This window comes from Drosophila novamexicana, unplaced genomic scaffold, assembly GCF_003285875.2.
Source record: "Drosophila novamexicana strain 15010-1031.04,08,12 unplaced genomic scaffold, DnovRS2.1 tig00001558-arrow-arrow-pilon, whole genome shotgun sequence".
NCBI lineage: Eukaryota > Metazoa > Arthropoda > Insecta > Diptera > Drosophilidae > Drosophila > Drosophila novamexicana.
Genome location: NW_020824867.1, coordinates 109,626 through 126,823, shown reverse-complemented (window position 1 = coordinate 126,823; position 17,198 = coordinate 109,626).

Below are 17,198 nucleotides of genomic sequence, written 5' to 3'. Positions count from 1 at the left end.
CAACGCGAAACGTCATCCACCAAATCCGTGACCATTTCCAGCAAGAATGAATGTATTTTCAACAAATTGGCGAAAAATCCCTAAAATGAATTTGAAGAAATTTCTTTGAAAATGAGTTTGACGCCGATCAGATGTTCGACAAAAGAGTTTAATACAAACATTTTTCGCTAATTACCCACTGTTGTGGGTGGAACTTCCCAAATCGCCGAAACACGTATTTATTAAGTTCCTATGTATATAGAGCTCTGAAAATAAGCATGAAGCAAATCGGACAAAACTTAAAACCTCAACAAAAAGTTTTAGAAACGTACTTTTTACCGAGGATGCTTTAATTCTCCGAAAAATGTGAAGGACGTCTCAAATGATTTTTTGTATGCATTCATCAAAATTTATTTCAGCTCGAAACGTCACCTATCAAATTCTTGACCCCCATTTCCACCAATATGCAATGGATTTTCCTAAAAATGGCGAAAAATCGCTAAAATGAATTTGAAAAAATTTCTTTGAAAATGAGTTTGAGGCCGATCGGATGGTAAACAAAAATGTTTAATACAAACATTATTTGCTAATTACTTACTGTTGTGTGTGGAATTTCCCAAATCGCTGGAATACCTATTTATTAAGTCCTTATGTATGTAAAGCTCTGAAAATAAGTGTGAAGCAAATCAGATAAAAGTTAAAACTTCACAAAACATTTTTAGAACCGAACTTTTTACCGAGGATGCTTTAATTCTTCGAAAAATGTAAAGCATCCATCAAAATTAATATCAGCGTGAAACATCACCTATTAAATCTTTGACCCTCATTTCCACCGAGAAGCATTGGATTTTCCAAAAAATGGCAAAAAATCGCTAAAATGAATTTGAAAGGAAGCGCACCGTTAGAATAAGTTTTTACATGATAAGTCGATCGTCGCAGCTGCACAAGCTGCATATTTGTCGAGGTTCATTTCGTTTTGTGCTTGCAGCTGAGCAGAAGTGAAAGAGAACAGAAGCGCGTGAGGAGCACGAATGTAAGTCTCATAATCATGTAAAATATAGGTTGTTAAATAATGAAAAGATAATAAAGATTTCAGGGTTCGAATTATATTATATCGTACCGCCTCGTACGAATCGAATTCAATCGAGTTGTTTCTTTCGTCCCTGCTGAATAAGCGCCCCGGCACGAGTCTCGGAGCCAGACTAGACTCACACTTATCTGCCATAACCTCAAAGCGGATTTCATAGTATTGGTGTGGCGAGATGGCTGACGGTGATGAACAAGATGCAAGTGCGAGAAGGACGACAAGTAGTATTCAACCCGGTGGAACTGCAAGGCTTGTAACGGCATGGTCAACGGGACAGGCTCGCCTGTTCCTGCTGGAGTACAAGATAAAGTCGCCGGTGTAGAAAAAGGTAGCGGGGCAGCAAACATAGAAACTTATAGCGGCTGTCCGTCTACGTCGTCCGCTACTACTGGTCCAAGGGAAAGTTCAACATCAATGCAGCAAAGAACTGAGAAAGTGGGAGCTCTTTTCGACCCTTTGGGATACCAAAACGTGGTCCACATGCAAAAACAGGTTGCGGCTAATTGGAGTGTACACCCCAGTTTGCCATATCAAGCAAATACGGCGGGTTTAACCAGGCTACGGAACCCAGTACTGCCGCGTACATGGGCCAAACAGGTCTGGGAGCGCTCAATAGATCGATTGAGCACGTGCCACGGCAGCAATTTGACAATGTGCATTGTAATAATGCGACGCCGTAGAATATATCGCTGACACCTGCGCAAATCAGCGCGCGACATGTCATCAGCAATGATTTACCAATATTTACAGGCAAACCAGAGCAATGGTTGATCTTTATCAGCAGTTATGAGCAATCCACAGAGAGATGCGGATTCAGCAACGAGGTAAATCTCATCAGGCTTCAGAAGTGCCTCAGAGGGCAAGCCCTGGATGGGATCTCCACGAAAACCACTAGAGAGCGAATTTTTCTGCACAACACGGTAGATAGCCCTGAGGGTTCTCAGCAACAACGTTCACAACAGAAACAGGAGAGGGTTTCATGTGCGAAGTGCGCCGGTAACCACCGTCTATCAGATTGCGACGACTTAAGATCCATGGGTACAAATCAGCACTGGGAACTTGTTAAGGAAAAGAGGCTCAGTTTTTGCTGCTTTCGACGTCATCGTGCACAACAGTGTAAATCAAAGAAGAATTGTCATGTAGATGGTTGCGAGTCAACGCACTATGTGCTGCTGCATACGCCTACCATGAGTGGTAGTAAAGTCGAGCACACGGGCCAAGGTAGCAACCACCGGATTAAGGCAACTGAGTCTGCCGTTATGTTCCACGGCAGCTCCGCAAGTAAGACACTGTTTCGATATGTTCCAATCACGCTCTATAGTAAATCAAAAAGCGTGCGCGCATATGCATTAGTGGATGAAGGAGCTGAGTGTACGTTAATAGAAAGAGCGCTTGCAGACGAGCTGGAATTAGAGGGTCCTGCGACCCAGCTGTGTCTTAAATGGACAGGGGACATAACCAAGATTGAACCTGAGACGATGTCCGTGGCTGTGAGCATTTCAGCTCCAGAACACAACGCAATACAGTATGCCTTAAAAAACGTGCGAACAATAGCGAACTTGGACTTACCAGAGCAAAGTATCGGGCCACAGTTGCTCAAGTCTCGGAAGCACTTATCTACGCTTCCTATTCTGCCGTATAACAACGTCAAGGCTCTGCTTATCATTGGTTTAGATAATATCAAAATAACTGCACCCTTGGAGATACGAGAAGGTGAAAACGACGACGTCATAGCAGCGCGAAGCAGACTAGGATGGGCCGTATATGGCCGCCCCATTGTGCGAGACAGCGCCACGCCTCGGCTGCTACATATTTGACAGTGCAGTGCGGCGCGTGGGATGGATGAAGCTCTGAAGAACTATTTTTCAATTGAGTCACAAGGTGTGAGCGTTTCCTCACATCCGCTGAAATCCAAAGAGGACGAACGCTCGATGCAGATTATGGAGGCAACAACAACCTATCTGGAAGACGAAAAGCGCTGGCTGACCGGCCTGTTATGGAGGTTCGATCGCATGCACCTGCCAGACTCTTATCAGATGGCTGTTAAGCGCCTGAAATGCTTAGAGGCAAAGATGTCAAAAGACCCACCACTGAAAGAGTTCACGATGAACACGATGCACGATTACAAACAGAAGGGTTATATCCGCCGGCTGAAGGATAGTGAGTTAGTAGCAAACACTACATCGTGGTTTCTTCCTATCTTTACAGTCACCAATCCGAACAAGAAAAAGACGCGCCTGGTTTGGGATGCGGCTGCCAAAGTTAGTGGCAAGTCGCTGAACGATTGTTTGTTGAAAGGTCCAAATACACTAGCATCTTTGATGGGGGTGCTAGGACGCTTCCGAGAGCGTCCTATCGCAGTATCCGGCGACATAAGGGAAATGTTCCATCAAGTCAAGGTGCGCCTAGAAGACCAACCGGCACAGAAGTTTCTCTGGCGTGATGGAGATTCGTCACGCTTCCCCGAAACATACGTTATGCAAGTCATGACGTTTGCAGCATCCTGCTCGCCAGCTCTAGCAAATTACGTCAAGAATCGCAATGCCGAGCGGTTTGTAGCGGAGCATCCGGATGCCGTAAAGGCGATTTGCGAAAACACATTTGTCGACGACTGGCTGCAGTCGGTGGATACTGGAGCTGAAATTATACAGTTAGCTGAGACTGTAAAAGGATTCATGCTAGAGGCGGCTTCGAGATGCGTCGCTGGACATCAAATTCGAAGCAAGTTATACAGGCGCTGGAAGACGACTGTGAGGAGTTGGACAAGCGTATCAGCGCTCAGGATGCAGCGCAAGAGAAGGTCTTAGGCCTGTGGTGGCTACCTGGACAAGATCTGTTGACGTTTGTGGTGACGCCGAACTTGCTTGCCAAGGCATCTAAGGAGCGCCCAACTAAAATACGTGTTCTGAGTGTGATCATGTCTATTTTCGACCCCCTCGGGCTGCTAGGATTCTTTGATATACGCGCTAAGATCATCTTTCAGAACATATGGCGACCCAATATCGGATGGGATGACGACCTCACCAACGAAGACGAAGCCGATTGGCAACACTGGCTTGATCTAGTTTCAAATATGAATGCCGTCCGCATTACACGGTGCATGAAGTGGGTTAGCCGAACCCAAGCTGTGCAGATGCATACATTCGTTGACGCCAGTTTGAATGCTTACGCCGCAGTTGTATTTTTGCGGGCTGAACTTGATGGCCAAGAACATTGCGGTTTGGTTGCCTCGAAAACAAGAGTACCACCCCTAAAGCCCGTGTCCATACCTCGAATGGAACTGATGGCCGCGGTCTTACGTCTGAGACTGGCCAAATGTATCCAAAAGGAAATGTCGGCACGCATACATAGACGAACATTCTGGACAGATTCAAAGGATGTGCTCTACTGGATCCGTTCCGATGCTCGAAAGTTCCAGCAATTCGTAGCGCTTCGGATAGGAGAGATTTTAGAAGAATCAGATGTGGACAGCTGGCGATGGGTACCATCGGCTCAAAACGTGGCAGACGATGGTACGAAATGGACTAAAACGCCTGAAATTCATGGCTCAACCAGGTGGTTCAATGGACCACCATTTTTGTATGTAGAAGAATCGCAGTGGCCACAATCGGAAATAGGCCCTGCATTAAACATGTTGTACCATGCTGAAGAACAACCCAATCACACGTCGTCCTGGAGATGTATTTTGCCGGATCTGCAGCGTTTCAGCAAGCTAGAAAAATTGAGAGCCGTACAGCTATGCGTACTGGATTTCCTACGGAATATTACTAAGAAGGTCAGACTGGATGGAGGACTGGATCTGCAGAAGACGCTGCTCCTTAAAAGAAGCAATGAAATGGATGTGATTTTTATCCGGATTTGTCAAGAAGAGGAGTTTTATAGTGATATCACTTGCTTAAGGTCGGGGCGCCGCTTAACCGATCGCAAAAGCTTGCTGTTTAAGTGCTACCCTTATGTGGATGACTCGGGCATTCTACGTATTAAAGGACGGATAGACAATATAAAAGGAGTCGAAGTCTGCGTAAAACGCCCGACAATTCTGCCAAGACGACATAAATTGACGTATCTGCTGGTTGAGTTTTATCACCGCAGATATCATCACCTACACAACGAAATCGTCGTAAATGAACTGCGTCAGCGGTACTGGGTTTGTAGCTTACGAGCTTTGGTGAGAGAAGTTTCCAATACCTGCCCAGCGTGCCGCATACGACGCGTCCGCCCAAAGCCGCCAGAGATGGGCGACCTGCCAATCGAATGAACGTTCACATATACTGCAGTGGATTGGACGGCGTCGCGAGAACCGCTGGGGCGTGCTATTTACATGCCTCACGGTGCGTACTAAGTGGTTTCAACCGCCACTCCAACCAATATCAGTCGACGACATCATCATAATAGTGGACGACGGTGCCAAGCGAAACTCGCTGTCAAGCTAGCTACGCTTGACATTAAAGTTGGTAACACACTGCACGGACGTTCGTGAGTTACGGGGTGGGGAATCTACGGGGCGAAGTGAAAATAGCTGTTGACTAAGTCCTACTGGGTATCGCATTTTTTCTGTAAGCAGCCCTCGCTGCTTACACTGGAAGCGCACCGTTAGAATTAGTTTTTACATGATAAGTCGATCGCACGCAGCTGCACAAGCTGCATTTTTGTCGAGGCTCACTTCGTTTTGTGCTTGCAGCTGAGCAGAAGTGAAAGAGAAGCGCGTGCGGAGCACGAATGTAAGTCTCATAATCATGTAAAATATAGGTTGTTAAATAATGAAAAGATAATAAAGATTTCAGCGTTCGAATTATATTATATCGTACCGCCTCGTACGAATCGAATTGAATCGAATTGTTTCTTTCGACACCAGAAGTCCCTTCCGAATACGCGCCCCGGCACGAGTCTCGGTGCCATCACCCACTGTGGTGGGTGGAACTTCACAAAACGCCGAAACACGTATTTATAAGGTTCTTACGTATGTAGAGCTCTGAAAACAAGTTTGACGCAAGTCGGACATGGCTTAAAAATTCACAAGAAATTCTTAGAAACGCACTTTTTACCAATGATGATTTTATTCTCCGAAAAATGAGAAGCACGTCTCAAATGATTTTTCTTATAGATCCTTGATTATTAATGTCAGCGCGAAATGTTACCTATCAAATTTTACCATATTTCCTCCAAAAAGCAACGGATTTTCCAAAAAATGGAGAAAAATACCTCAAATGAATTTGAAAAAATTTCTTTGAAAATGAGTTTGAAGCTGATCGGATGGTAAAAAAATATGTTTAATACAGACATTTTTTGCTTATTACCCACTGTTGTGTGTGAAGCAAATCGGATAAGACTTCAATCTTCACAAAAAATTCTTAGAATCGCTCTTTTTACCGATAATGCTTTAATTCTCCGAAAAATGTGAAGCACGGATTAAATGAATTTCTTATAGATCCATCAAAATAATATCAGCGTGAAACAAATCTTTTACCCTCATTTCCACCGAGAAGCAATAGATTTTCGAAAAAAAATGGCGAAATATCCCTAAAATTAATTTGAAAAACTTTTTTTGAAAATGAATTTGAGCCGATCGGATGGTAAACAAAAAAGTTTAATAGAAGCATTTACCTAACAAATGTTACCCCATTTCCCCTAAAAAGCAATGGATTTTACTAAAACTGTCGAAAAATCGCTAAAAAAAATGTGAAGAAATTTAATTGAAAATGGGTTTGAGGCCGATCGAATGGTAAGCAAATATGTTTCATAAAAACATTTTTCGCTAATTATCCACTGTTGTGGGCGGAATTTCCCAAATCGCTAAAACACGTATTTATTAAGTTCTTATGTATGTAGAGCTCTGAAAATAAGTTTGAAGCAAATCGGACCTACTTTAAACTTCACAAAAAATTCTTAGAATAGCACTTTTTACCGAGGATGTTTCAATTCTCCGAAAAAAGTGAAGCACGTCTCAAATGACTTTTCTTATAGATCCTTGAAAATTAATTTCAGCGCGAAACGTCACCTATCAAATTCTTGACCGCCATTTCCACAAAGAATCAATGGATTTTCCACAAAATGGCGAAAAATCCCTAAAATATATTTGAAAAAAGTTCATTGAAAATGAGTTTGAAGCCGATCGGATGGTAAACAAAAAAGTTTAATAGAATCATTTTTCTATGAAATTTTACCCCATTGCCACCAAAAAGCAATGGATTTTACTAAAAATCGCCAAAAAGAATGTGAAGAAATTTAATTGAAAATGGGTTTGAGGTCTATCGAATGGTAAGCAAATATGTTTCATAAAAACATTTTTCGCCAATTATCCACTGTTGTGGATGGAATTTCGCAAATCGCTGAAACACGTATTTATTAAGTTCTTATGTATGTAGAGCTCTGAAAATACTTAAAACTTCACAAAAAATTCTTAGAATCGCACTTCTCAGCGACGATGTTAAAATTCTCCGAAAAATGTGAAATGTGAAATAATAACTATTCTTATAGATCCTTGAAAATTAATTTCAGCGCGAAACATCACCTATCAAATTATTGACCCCCATTTCCACGAAGAAGCAATGGATTTTCCTAAAAATGGCGAAAATTCCCTAAAATTAATTTGAATAAATTTGTTTGAAAATAGTTTGAGGCCGATCGGATATTAAAAAAATATGTTTAATACAAACATTTTTTGCTAATTACTCACTGTAGCTTGTGAAATTTCCCAAATCGCTGATATACCTATATATTAAGTTCTTATGTATGTAGAGCTCTGAAAATAAGTTTGAAGCAAATCGGATAAAACTTCAAACTTCACAAAAAATTCGTAGAATCGCTCTTTTTACCGAGAATGCATTAATTTTCCGAAAAATGTGAAGCACGTCTCAAATGATTTTTCTTAAAGATCCATCAAAATAATATCAGCGTGAAACAAATCTTTTACCCTCATTTCCACCGAGCTTAAAAACTCACAAGAAATTCTTAGAATCGCACTTTTTACCGAGAATGATTTAATTCTCCGAAAAATGAGAACCACGTCTCAAATGATTTTTCTTATAGATCCTTGATAGTTACTGTCTGTGCGAAACGTAACCTATCAAATTTTTCCCGTTTCCTCCAAAAAGCAATGGATTTTCCAAAAAATGGAGAAAAATACCTAAAATGAATTTGAAAATGCCTTTGAAGCCGATCGGATGGTAAAAAAATATGTTTAATTTTTTGCTAATTACCCACTGTTGTGTGTGAAATTTCCCAAATCGCTGATATACCTATATATAAAGTTCTTATGTATGTAGAGCTCTGAAAATAAGTTCGAAGCAAATCGGATAAAACTTCCAACTTCACAAAAATTCTTAGAATCGCTCTTTTTACCGAGAATGTTTTAATTCTCCGAAAAATGTGAAGCATGTATCAAATGATTTTTTTTAAAGATCCATTAAAATAATATCAGCGTGAAACAAATCTTTTATCCTCATTTCCACAGAGAAGCAATAGATATTCGAAAAAATTTCGAAATATCCCTTAAATTAATTTGAAGAAATTTTTTTGAAAATGCTTTTGAGGCCGATCGGATATTTAAAAACTATGTTTAATACAAACATTTTTTGCTAATTACTCACTGTTGCTTGTGAAATTTCCCAAATCGCTGATATACCTATATATTAAGTTCTTATGTATGTAGAGCTCTGAAAATTAGTTTGAAGCAATTCGGACATAGCTTAAAAATTGACAAGAAATTCTTAGAATCGCACTTTTTACCGAGAATGATTTAATTCTCCGAAAAATGAGAACCACGTCTCAAATGATTTTTCTTATAGATCCTTGATAGTTAATGTCTGTGCGAAACGTTACCTATCAAATTTTACCCCATTTCCTCCAAAAAGCAATGGATTTTCGAAAAAATGGAGAAAAATACCTATAAAGAATTTGAAGAAATTTCTTTGAAAATGAGTTTGAGGCCGATCAGATGTTTAACAAAAAAGTTTAATACAAATATTTTTCGCTAATTACCCACTGTTGTGGGTGGACCTTCCCAAATCGCCGAAACACGTATTTATTAAGTTCCTATTTGTATAGAGCTCTGAAAATAAGCTTGAGCAAATCGGACAAAACTTAAAACCTCAACAAAAAGGGTTGGAATCGTACTTCTTACCGAGGATGCTTTAATTCTCCGAAAAATGTGAAGCACGTCTTAAATGATTTTTTTTATACATCCATCAAAATTAATTTCATCGCGAAACGTCACCTATCAAATACTTGACACCCATTTCCACCAAGATGCAATGGATTTTCCTAAAAATGGCGAAAAATCCCTTAAATTATTTTGAAGAAATTTTTTTGAAAATGCGTTTGAGGCCGATCGGATATTTAAAAACTATGTTTAATACAAACATTTTTTGCTAATTACTCACTGTTGCTTGTGAAATTTCCCAAATCGCTGATATACCTATATATTAAGTTCTTATGTATGTAGAGCTCTGAAAATTAGTTTGAAGCAAATCGGACATAGCTTAAAAATTCATAAGAAATTCTTAGAATCGCACTTTTTACCGAGAATGATTTAATTCTCCGAAAAATGAGAACCACGTCTCAAATGATTTTTCTTATAGATCCTTGATAGTTAATGTCTGTGCGAAACGTTACCTATCAAATTTTACCCCATTTCCTTCAAACAGCAATGGATTTTCCACAAAATGGAGAAAAATACCTAAAATGAATTTGAAAATGACTTTGAAGCCGATCGGATGGTAAAAAAATATGTTTAATTTTTTGCTAATTACCCACTGTTGTGTGTGAAATTTCCTGTTGGGATATTTCTAGTGTGCCTAAGATGCACATAAAGAAAACACACGTAGTGGTTCGGTTAAACGTTTAATGGAAACTTCGAAGCATGAGTACAAAAATCTGAACAAGTACTCAATTACAGAATGAGTACTATGCTGATACAATGTTGCCAGATTATAAAGAAGCTTAACAGCTTATTGTCACTATTTTAACACTTCTTCTTAAGCTAATTATAATCAGTTGCAAAATAACAAATTTAATTCAATCCAAGTGTTTTTACAAAGCCTACGTGCTTTTGCTTACTTAAACATTTTGTTAGTATATCTGCAACATTATTATTTGTAGGTACGTATTCTAATGCAATATCATTACATTGTACCTTTTCACGTATAAAATGATACCTTATGTCTATGTGCTTAGTGCGCTTATGATGGACTGGATTTTGCGCAATATGTTGCGCGCTTAGGTTGTCGCCACATATAGTCAACGGCTCTGTATCCTTTGACCATCCCATCTCACTAAGTAGCCTGCGTAGATAAACTGCTTCTTTGGCAGCCATGGACAAAGAAATATATTCTGCTTCAGTGCTGCTCAATGCGACAACGCTTTGCTTTGATGAAGTCCAAGAGAACGCACTGCCTGCCAGGAAAAATGCGTAGCCACTATAGGATCTCCTGTCCAGCCGATCGTTGCCCCAATCTGCATCTGCATAGCCTTTTAGTGGTTTGCCATTTTTACGGTATACTAATTTCATATTCTTTGTACCCGCAAGATATCTTAGAATGTGCTTTGCTGCAGACTGGTGTTCTCCATGAGGATTAGCATTTCTTTGTGATAATTTGTTTACAGCATGCAAAATGTCTGGTCGGCTCAAAACTGCTAAGTATATAAGCGAACCAATTAATGACTGATATTGCGTTATATTTACCTTTACACAAGTATCGTCGTTGCAGTCCACTTGAAAACCTGGGTCAAGAGGTGTGCTTACTGGACGGCAATTGCTCATGCCATACTTGTCCAATAGGCCTTGAATGTGCGTCTTCTGGCACAGCGAAACGGAACCTCGATCGCCGTCGCGTTGGATTTCCATGCCTAGGAAATAGCTAATGGGGCCTCCATCGTGCATTTTAAAATTTGATGCAATCTTCTTCTTAATCACGGCTATGTCTTCTTCGCTGGGACACACTATGATTAAATCGTCGACGTAGACAGCGATGTAGCTGAATTGTTGTTGCTTTTGCTTGACGTATAAGCATGTTTCATTTTTGCATCTTTTAAAATCCATGCCTCTCAATACCTCATCGAGCGTATTGTTCCAAACTCGTCCGGATTGTTTAAGCCCGTAAAGTGCCTTTTCTAGTTTGAGGACTTTATTTGGATGCTGCTTGTCAATAAAATTCGGCGGCTGTTTCATGTACACAGTTTCATTAAGCTTACTATTTAAGTATGCGTTTGAAATGTCGACTTGATGCATATACAGCTCTTTTTCGGCAGCTATTGCGAATAACATGCGAATGGTTTCATATCGAATTACGGGAGAAAACGTTTCCCAGTAATTGACACCAAATTGTTGACCACAACCTTGTGCAACTAGTCGAGACTTAAATTTTTCAATATTACCATCTTTATCTCTCTTGATTCGGTAAACCCATTTTGAACCAATGGCCTTTTGTCCAGGAGGTAGCTCACACACTGACCATGTCTCATTTGTTTGTAAAGCGTCGTACTCTATTTGCATAGACTTTTCCCAATCCTGCGCATTTTGGCCATGTAATGCTTCTGCAACTGACTGCGGAGTTTCAATGTCTTCAATCTGATTAAGACTATTGATCAATTGGTACTGCTTTCTGGGCCTGCCTGGCTGACCTGTACGTATAATTTTTGGCCTGCCACGCCCATGTTTTACTACAGCTTCAACTTGTGGCAGCGCTACTTGGTCATTGTCGTCATCGTTGCCATCTTCTCCTGGATCGCTTGCGCTCACAAAATCCTCCTCTTCTTCTTCATTTGAGTCACTGTTGTACTCTTGCACCTCGGCAGGTTGCTCTGGGTGGTTTTTTGCAACCTCATGATTTGACTCAAACGGGATAATGTACGTCGTGAAGGTGTTTCTGTCTGAAATACTGCATGCATCAGTTGTTGCTATGTCAAACTCACCTTCAATGAATTTGACATCCCTTCTTTCAATAACTGTTCGCTTCTCGCGATCATATAGGCGGTATGCCTTTGCTGTAAAGGAGTAACCAACAAAAATGTACTCCTTGCCCTTTGCTTGGAACTTGCTTTTTCTGACTTTGTCGAGTGCAAATGCCCGCGAGCCAAATACTCTCAAGTGCTGTACTGATGGCTTGCGATCCTTCCATACCTCAAATGGTGTGCTTCCATCTAATGCTTTTGTGGGACATCTGTTGCGCAAATAAACTGCTGTTGCAACAGCCTCTGCCCACAAAAATTCTTCAAGCTTTGAATGAATTAGAAGACTTTTTGCCATTTCAACGATGGTCCGATTAGCACGTTCGGCCACACCATTTTGCTGCGGAGTGTAAGGAACTGTTAATAGCCTCTTTATACCGCACTCGATCAAAAATTCAGTGAATTGCTTATTCACATACTCTGTTCCATTGTCGCTGCGCACAGCCTTTATTTTATTTCCTGTTTGGCATTCTACAAAAGTTTTAAACATTTTAAACTTCTCAAAAACTTGGCTTTTTGAGTGCATAAGGTAAACAAATATCTTGCGTGAGTAGTCATCAATAAAAGTTACGAAATATCGATTGCCTGCAAGCGACTTAACATTCATCGGACCACATACGTCTGTATGTACTAAGTCCAGTACTTGCTTTGAGACACGATTCGCTTTCTGTGGGAATGGCAATGCACAAATTTTTGCTTTATTACATGTATCGCAATTTATTTCTAATTGTACATTTTCAACTTTCATACCACGCACCAGTTGCTTATCATTAAGCAATTTCAAATCCTTAAAATTCAGGTGGCCAAATCTATTGTGCCATTTTATGGAAGATGAATAAGAACTATTTAGCATATGAACCTGATCAAGACTATGTTTGTAAACATACAAACCATTTTCGTGTCTTGCCCTTATTATCTCGTTGCCTTCTTTGTCTTTTATCAGCGCAATTTTCCCTTTAAATATGGTAGAATTCTCAAACTTTGCTGCAGCACTTACTGATAAAAAATTTAAGTCAGGGACATATAAAACATTTTGCAGCTTTAATTTTATTCTATTGCAGTGCAACTCAACACTGCCACTGCCGGGTGAATCGATAAACTTATTTGCGGCCAACATTATCGACGTCTTTTTATCAGCATACGTAAGGAACATGCTGCGGTCGCAGCACATGTGCGATGTTGCACCACTGTCAACGCACCAAAAACTCTTTTGCTTCTCCTTGACACACGTGTGCATTAAGCATAGAGACTTTCCGTCCTTTTGGCTCTTTTTATCATCCTTCTTTTTAATTCGGCAATCGCTCGCTCGATGCCCTTCTTTTTCGCAATTAAAACATTTGCCTCGGAATGGCTGCTTACTGCTATTCTTTCTGCCTTTGCTTTCGACACTGTTGTTGTCCCGCGGTCCATTATGTTTGTGTGTATACACTGCTTCTGGTGTCCCTATGCCGTCTCTGCTAGCTCTTTCTTGCTTTCGCGTGGCCTCTTCTAACATTTTAACCTTGATGACTTCGAATTTGGGCAGCTCATCGCGTGTCTCAATCGCTATTACAAAATTTTCCCATGTGTCTGGTAAACTGCTCAAAAACATGATGACCTGCAACTCGTCATTGAGTTTGATGTCTAATTCTGCCAACTTTTCAATTGTCTCAACAAATGAATTGACATATGCGACTACATCGTCACCCTGCTGCATATTGAAACGTACTAATTTTTGATATAATTGGACCTTCCTAATCGGTCCAACTGAGACATGAATTTCCTTTAGTTTTTTCCATACAGCTGCAGATGTTGGGCATGACTTGATATGCATCAACTGTGTTGGCTTCAGATTTAAAATTATGTAAGCCATCGCTTTTTGGTCGACACTAACCCATTTTTCGATATCCTCACCATTTCCTTCTGGCTTAACATATTTTCCACACACAACATTCCATAGGTCCGCCACCACCAAGACACTTTTCATGGCCATATGCCATACGTCATAATTGTCCTCACCAAGTTTTTCTATTTGATGCGACATGTTCATTTTGACAATTTCACCACGTTATTCTTCGCACGAAATAAACTTTTTAAAAATTTAACAAAAAGGAAGCTTTCAAAACCATAGACACTTTGTGTACTTATTTAACCGAAAACAACGAGACCTGGGCCCATAACCAATGTTGGGATATTTCTAGTGTGCCTAAGATGCACATAAAGAAAACACACGTAGTGGTTCGGTTAAACGTTTAATGGAAACTTCGAAGCATGAGTACAAAAATCTGAACAAGTACTCAATTACAGAATGAGTACTATGCTGATACAATGTTGCCAGATTATAAAGAAGCTTAACAGCTTATTGTCACTATTTTAACATTTCCCAAATCGCTGATATACCTATATATAAAGTTCTTATGTATGTAGAGCTCTGAAAATAAGTTCGAAGCAAATCGGATAAAACTTCCAACTTCACAAAAATTCTTAGAATCGCTCTTTTTACCGAGAATGTTTTAATTCTCCGAAAAATGTGAAGCATGTATCAAATGATTTTTTTTAAAGATCCATTAAAATAATATCAGCGTGAAACAAATCTTTTATCCTCATTTCCACAGAGAAGCAATAGATATTCGAAAAAATTTCGAAATATCCCTTAAATTAATTTGAAGAAATTTTTTTGAAAATGCTTTTGAGGCCGATCGGATATTTAAAAACTATGTTTAATACAAACATTTTTTGCTAATTACTCACTGTTGCTTGTGAAATTTCCCAAATTGCTGATATACCTATATATTAAGTTCTTATGTATGTAGAGCTCTGAAAATTAGTTTGAAGCAATTCGGACATAGCTTAAAAATTCACAAGAAATTCTTAGAATCGCACTTTTTACCGAGAATGATTTAATTCTCCGAAAAATGAGAACCACGTCTCAAATGATTTTTCTTATAGATCCTTGATAGTTAATGTCTGTGCGAAACGTTACCTATCAAATTTTACCCCATTTCCTCCAAAAAGCAATGGATTTTCGAAAAAATGGAGAAAAATACCTATAAAGAATTTGAAGAAATTTCTTTGAAAATGAGTTTGAGGCCGATCAGATGTTTAACAAAAAAGTTTAATACAAATATTTTTCGCTATTTACCCACTATTGTGGGTGGACCTTCCCAAATCGCCGAAACACGTATTTATTAAGTTCCTATTTGTATAGAGCTCTGAAAATAAGCTTGAGCAAATCGGACAAAACTTAAAACCTCAACAAAAAGGGTTGGAATCGTACTTCTTACCGAGGATGCTTTAATTCTCCGAAAAATGTGAAGCACGTCTTAAATGATTTTTTTTATACATCCATCAAAATTAATTTCATCGCGAAACGTCACCTATCAAATACTTGACTCCCATTTCCACCAAGATGCAATGGATTTTCCTAAAAATGGCGAAAAATCCCTTAAATTATTTTGAAGAAATTTTTTTGAAAATGCGTTTGAGGCCGATCGGATATTTAAAAACTATGTTTAATACAAACATTTTTTGCTAATTACTCACTGTTGCTTGTGAAATTTCCCAAATCGCTGATATACCTATATATTAAGTTCTTATGTATGTAGAGCTCTGAAAATTAGTTTGAAGCAAATCGGACATAGCTTAAAAATTCACAAGAAATTCTTAGAATCGCACTTTTTACCGAGAATGATTTAATTCTCCGAAAAATGAGAACCACGTCTCAAATGATTTTTCTTATAGATCCTTGATAGTTAATGTCTGTGCGAAACGTTACCTATCAAATTTTACCCCATTTCCTTCAAACAGCAATGGATTTTCCACAAAATGGAGAAAAATACCTAAAATAAATTTGAAGAAATTTCTTTGAAAATGAGTTTGAAACCGATCGGATGGTAAACAAAAAAGTTTAGTACAAACATTTTTCGCTTATTATTGACTGTTGTGTGTAGAATTTCCATAATCGCTGAAACACGTATTTATTATCTTCTTATGTATGTAGAGCTCTAAAAATAAGTTTGAAACAAATCAAATGATTTTTCTTATAGATCCTTGAAAATTAATTTCAACGTGAAAGGTCACCCACCAAATCCTTGACCCCCATTTCCACCAAGAATGAATGTCCCTAAAATGAATTTGAAGAAATTTCTTTGAAAATGAGTTTGAGGCCGATCGGATATTAAAAAAATATGTTTAATACAAACATTTTTTGCTAATTACTCACTGTTGCTTGTGAAATTTCCCAAATCGCCGAAACACGTATTTATTAAGTTCCTATTTATATAGAGCTCTGAAAATAAGTTCGAAGCAAATCGGATAAAACTTCAAACTTCACAAAAAATTCTTAGAATCGCTCTTTTTACCGAGAATGCTTTAATTCTCCGAAAAATGTGAAGCATGTATCAAATGATTTTTCTTAAAGATCCATCAAAATAATATCAGCGTGCAACAAATCTCTTACCCTCATTTCCACCGAGAAGCAATAGATATTCGAAAAAATGGCGAAATATCCCTTAAATTAATTTGAAGAAATTTTTTTGAAAATGCGTTTGAGGCCGATCGGATATTAAAAAAATATGTTTAATACAAACATTTTTTGCTAATTACTCACTGTTGCTTGAGAAATTTCCCAAATCGCTGATGTACCTATGTAGGAGTTGGAAACAGAACTACGAGTGGTCGAACTTACAATCAGTTAAATTAAACAGGCGAGTATAATGTTGGCATTATACTCATTTGGTAATATAAAATCACTTATCATATGCAACCCTGCTATGGATATTTAATCCACGATAGATTTATCGATAAAAATACAAGAAGGAGAAGCTCAGTTTTAAGCTAGAAGAGGCAATGAAAAGATGTGTTCGCTGTTGCTCGTTGTCTTTGAAATACATGTCGGAAAATGTACAATAATCATAAGTTTACGCTTGTTCACCAATTTCTCTAAATAAAATAATATGAACATAAAGAACTCAAGTGCTTGTGAAGACTATCGAATGTTCATCCCTACAAATTTGGTGTCAGAAGTGGGATAGACAGAAATTGTGAAATTCGTAAATTGATTAACGAGTACAAACGTATGCAAGACTATTAATCGGAGCATAAAACGAAGCGGGTGCATGAAAATTCATTAAAATTCGAATGCCCTGGAAAAAATGGAAAAAGTCAAGAATCGTCTAGGATTAATGGCGACAGCGGCGAAGTATGC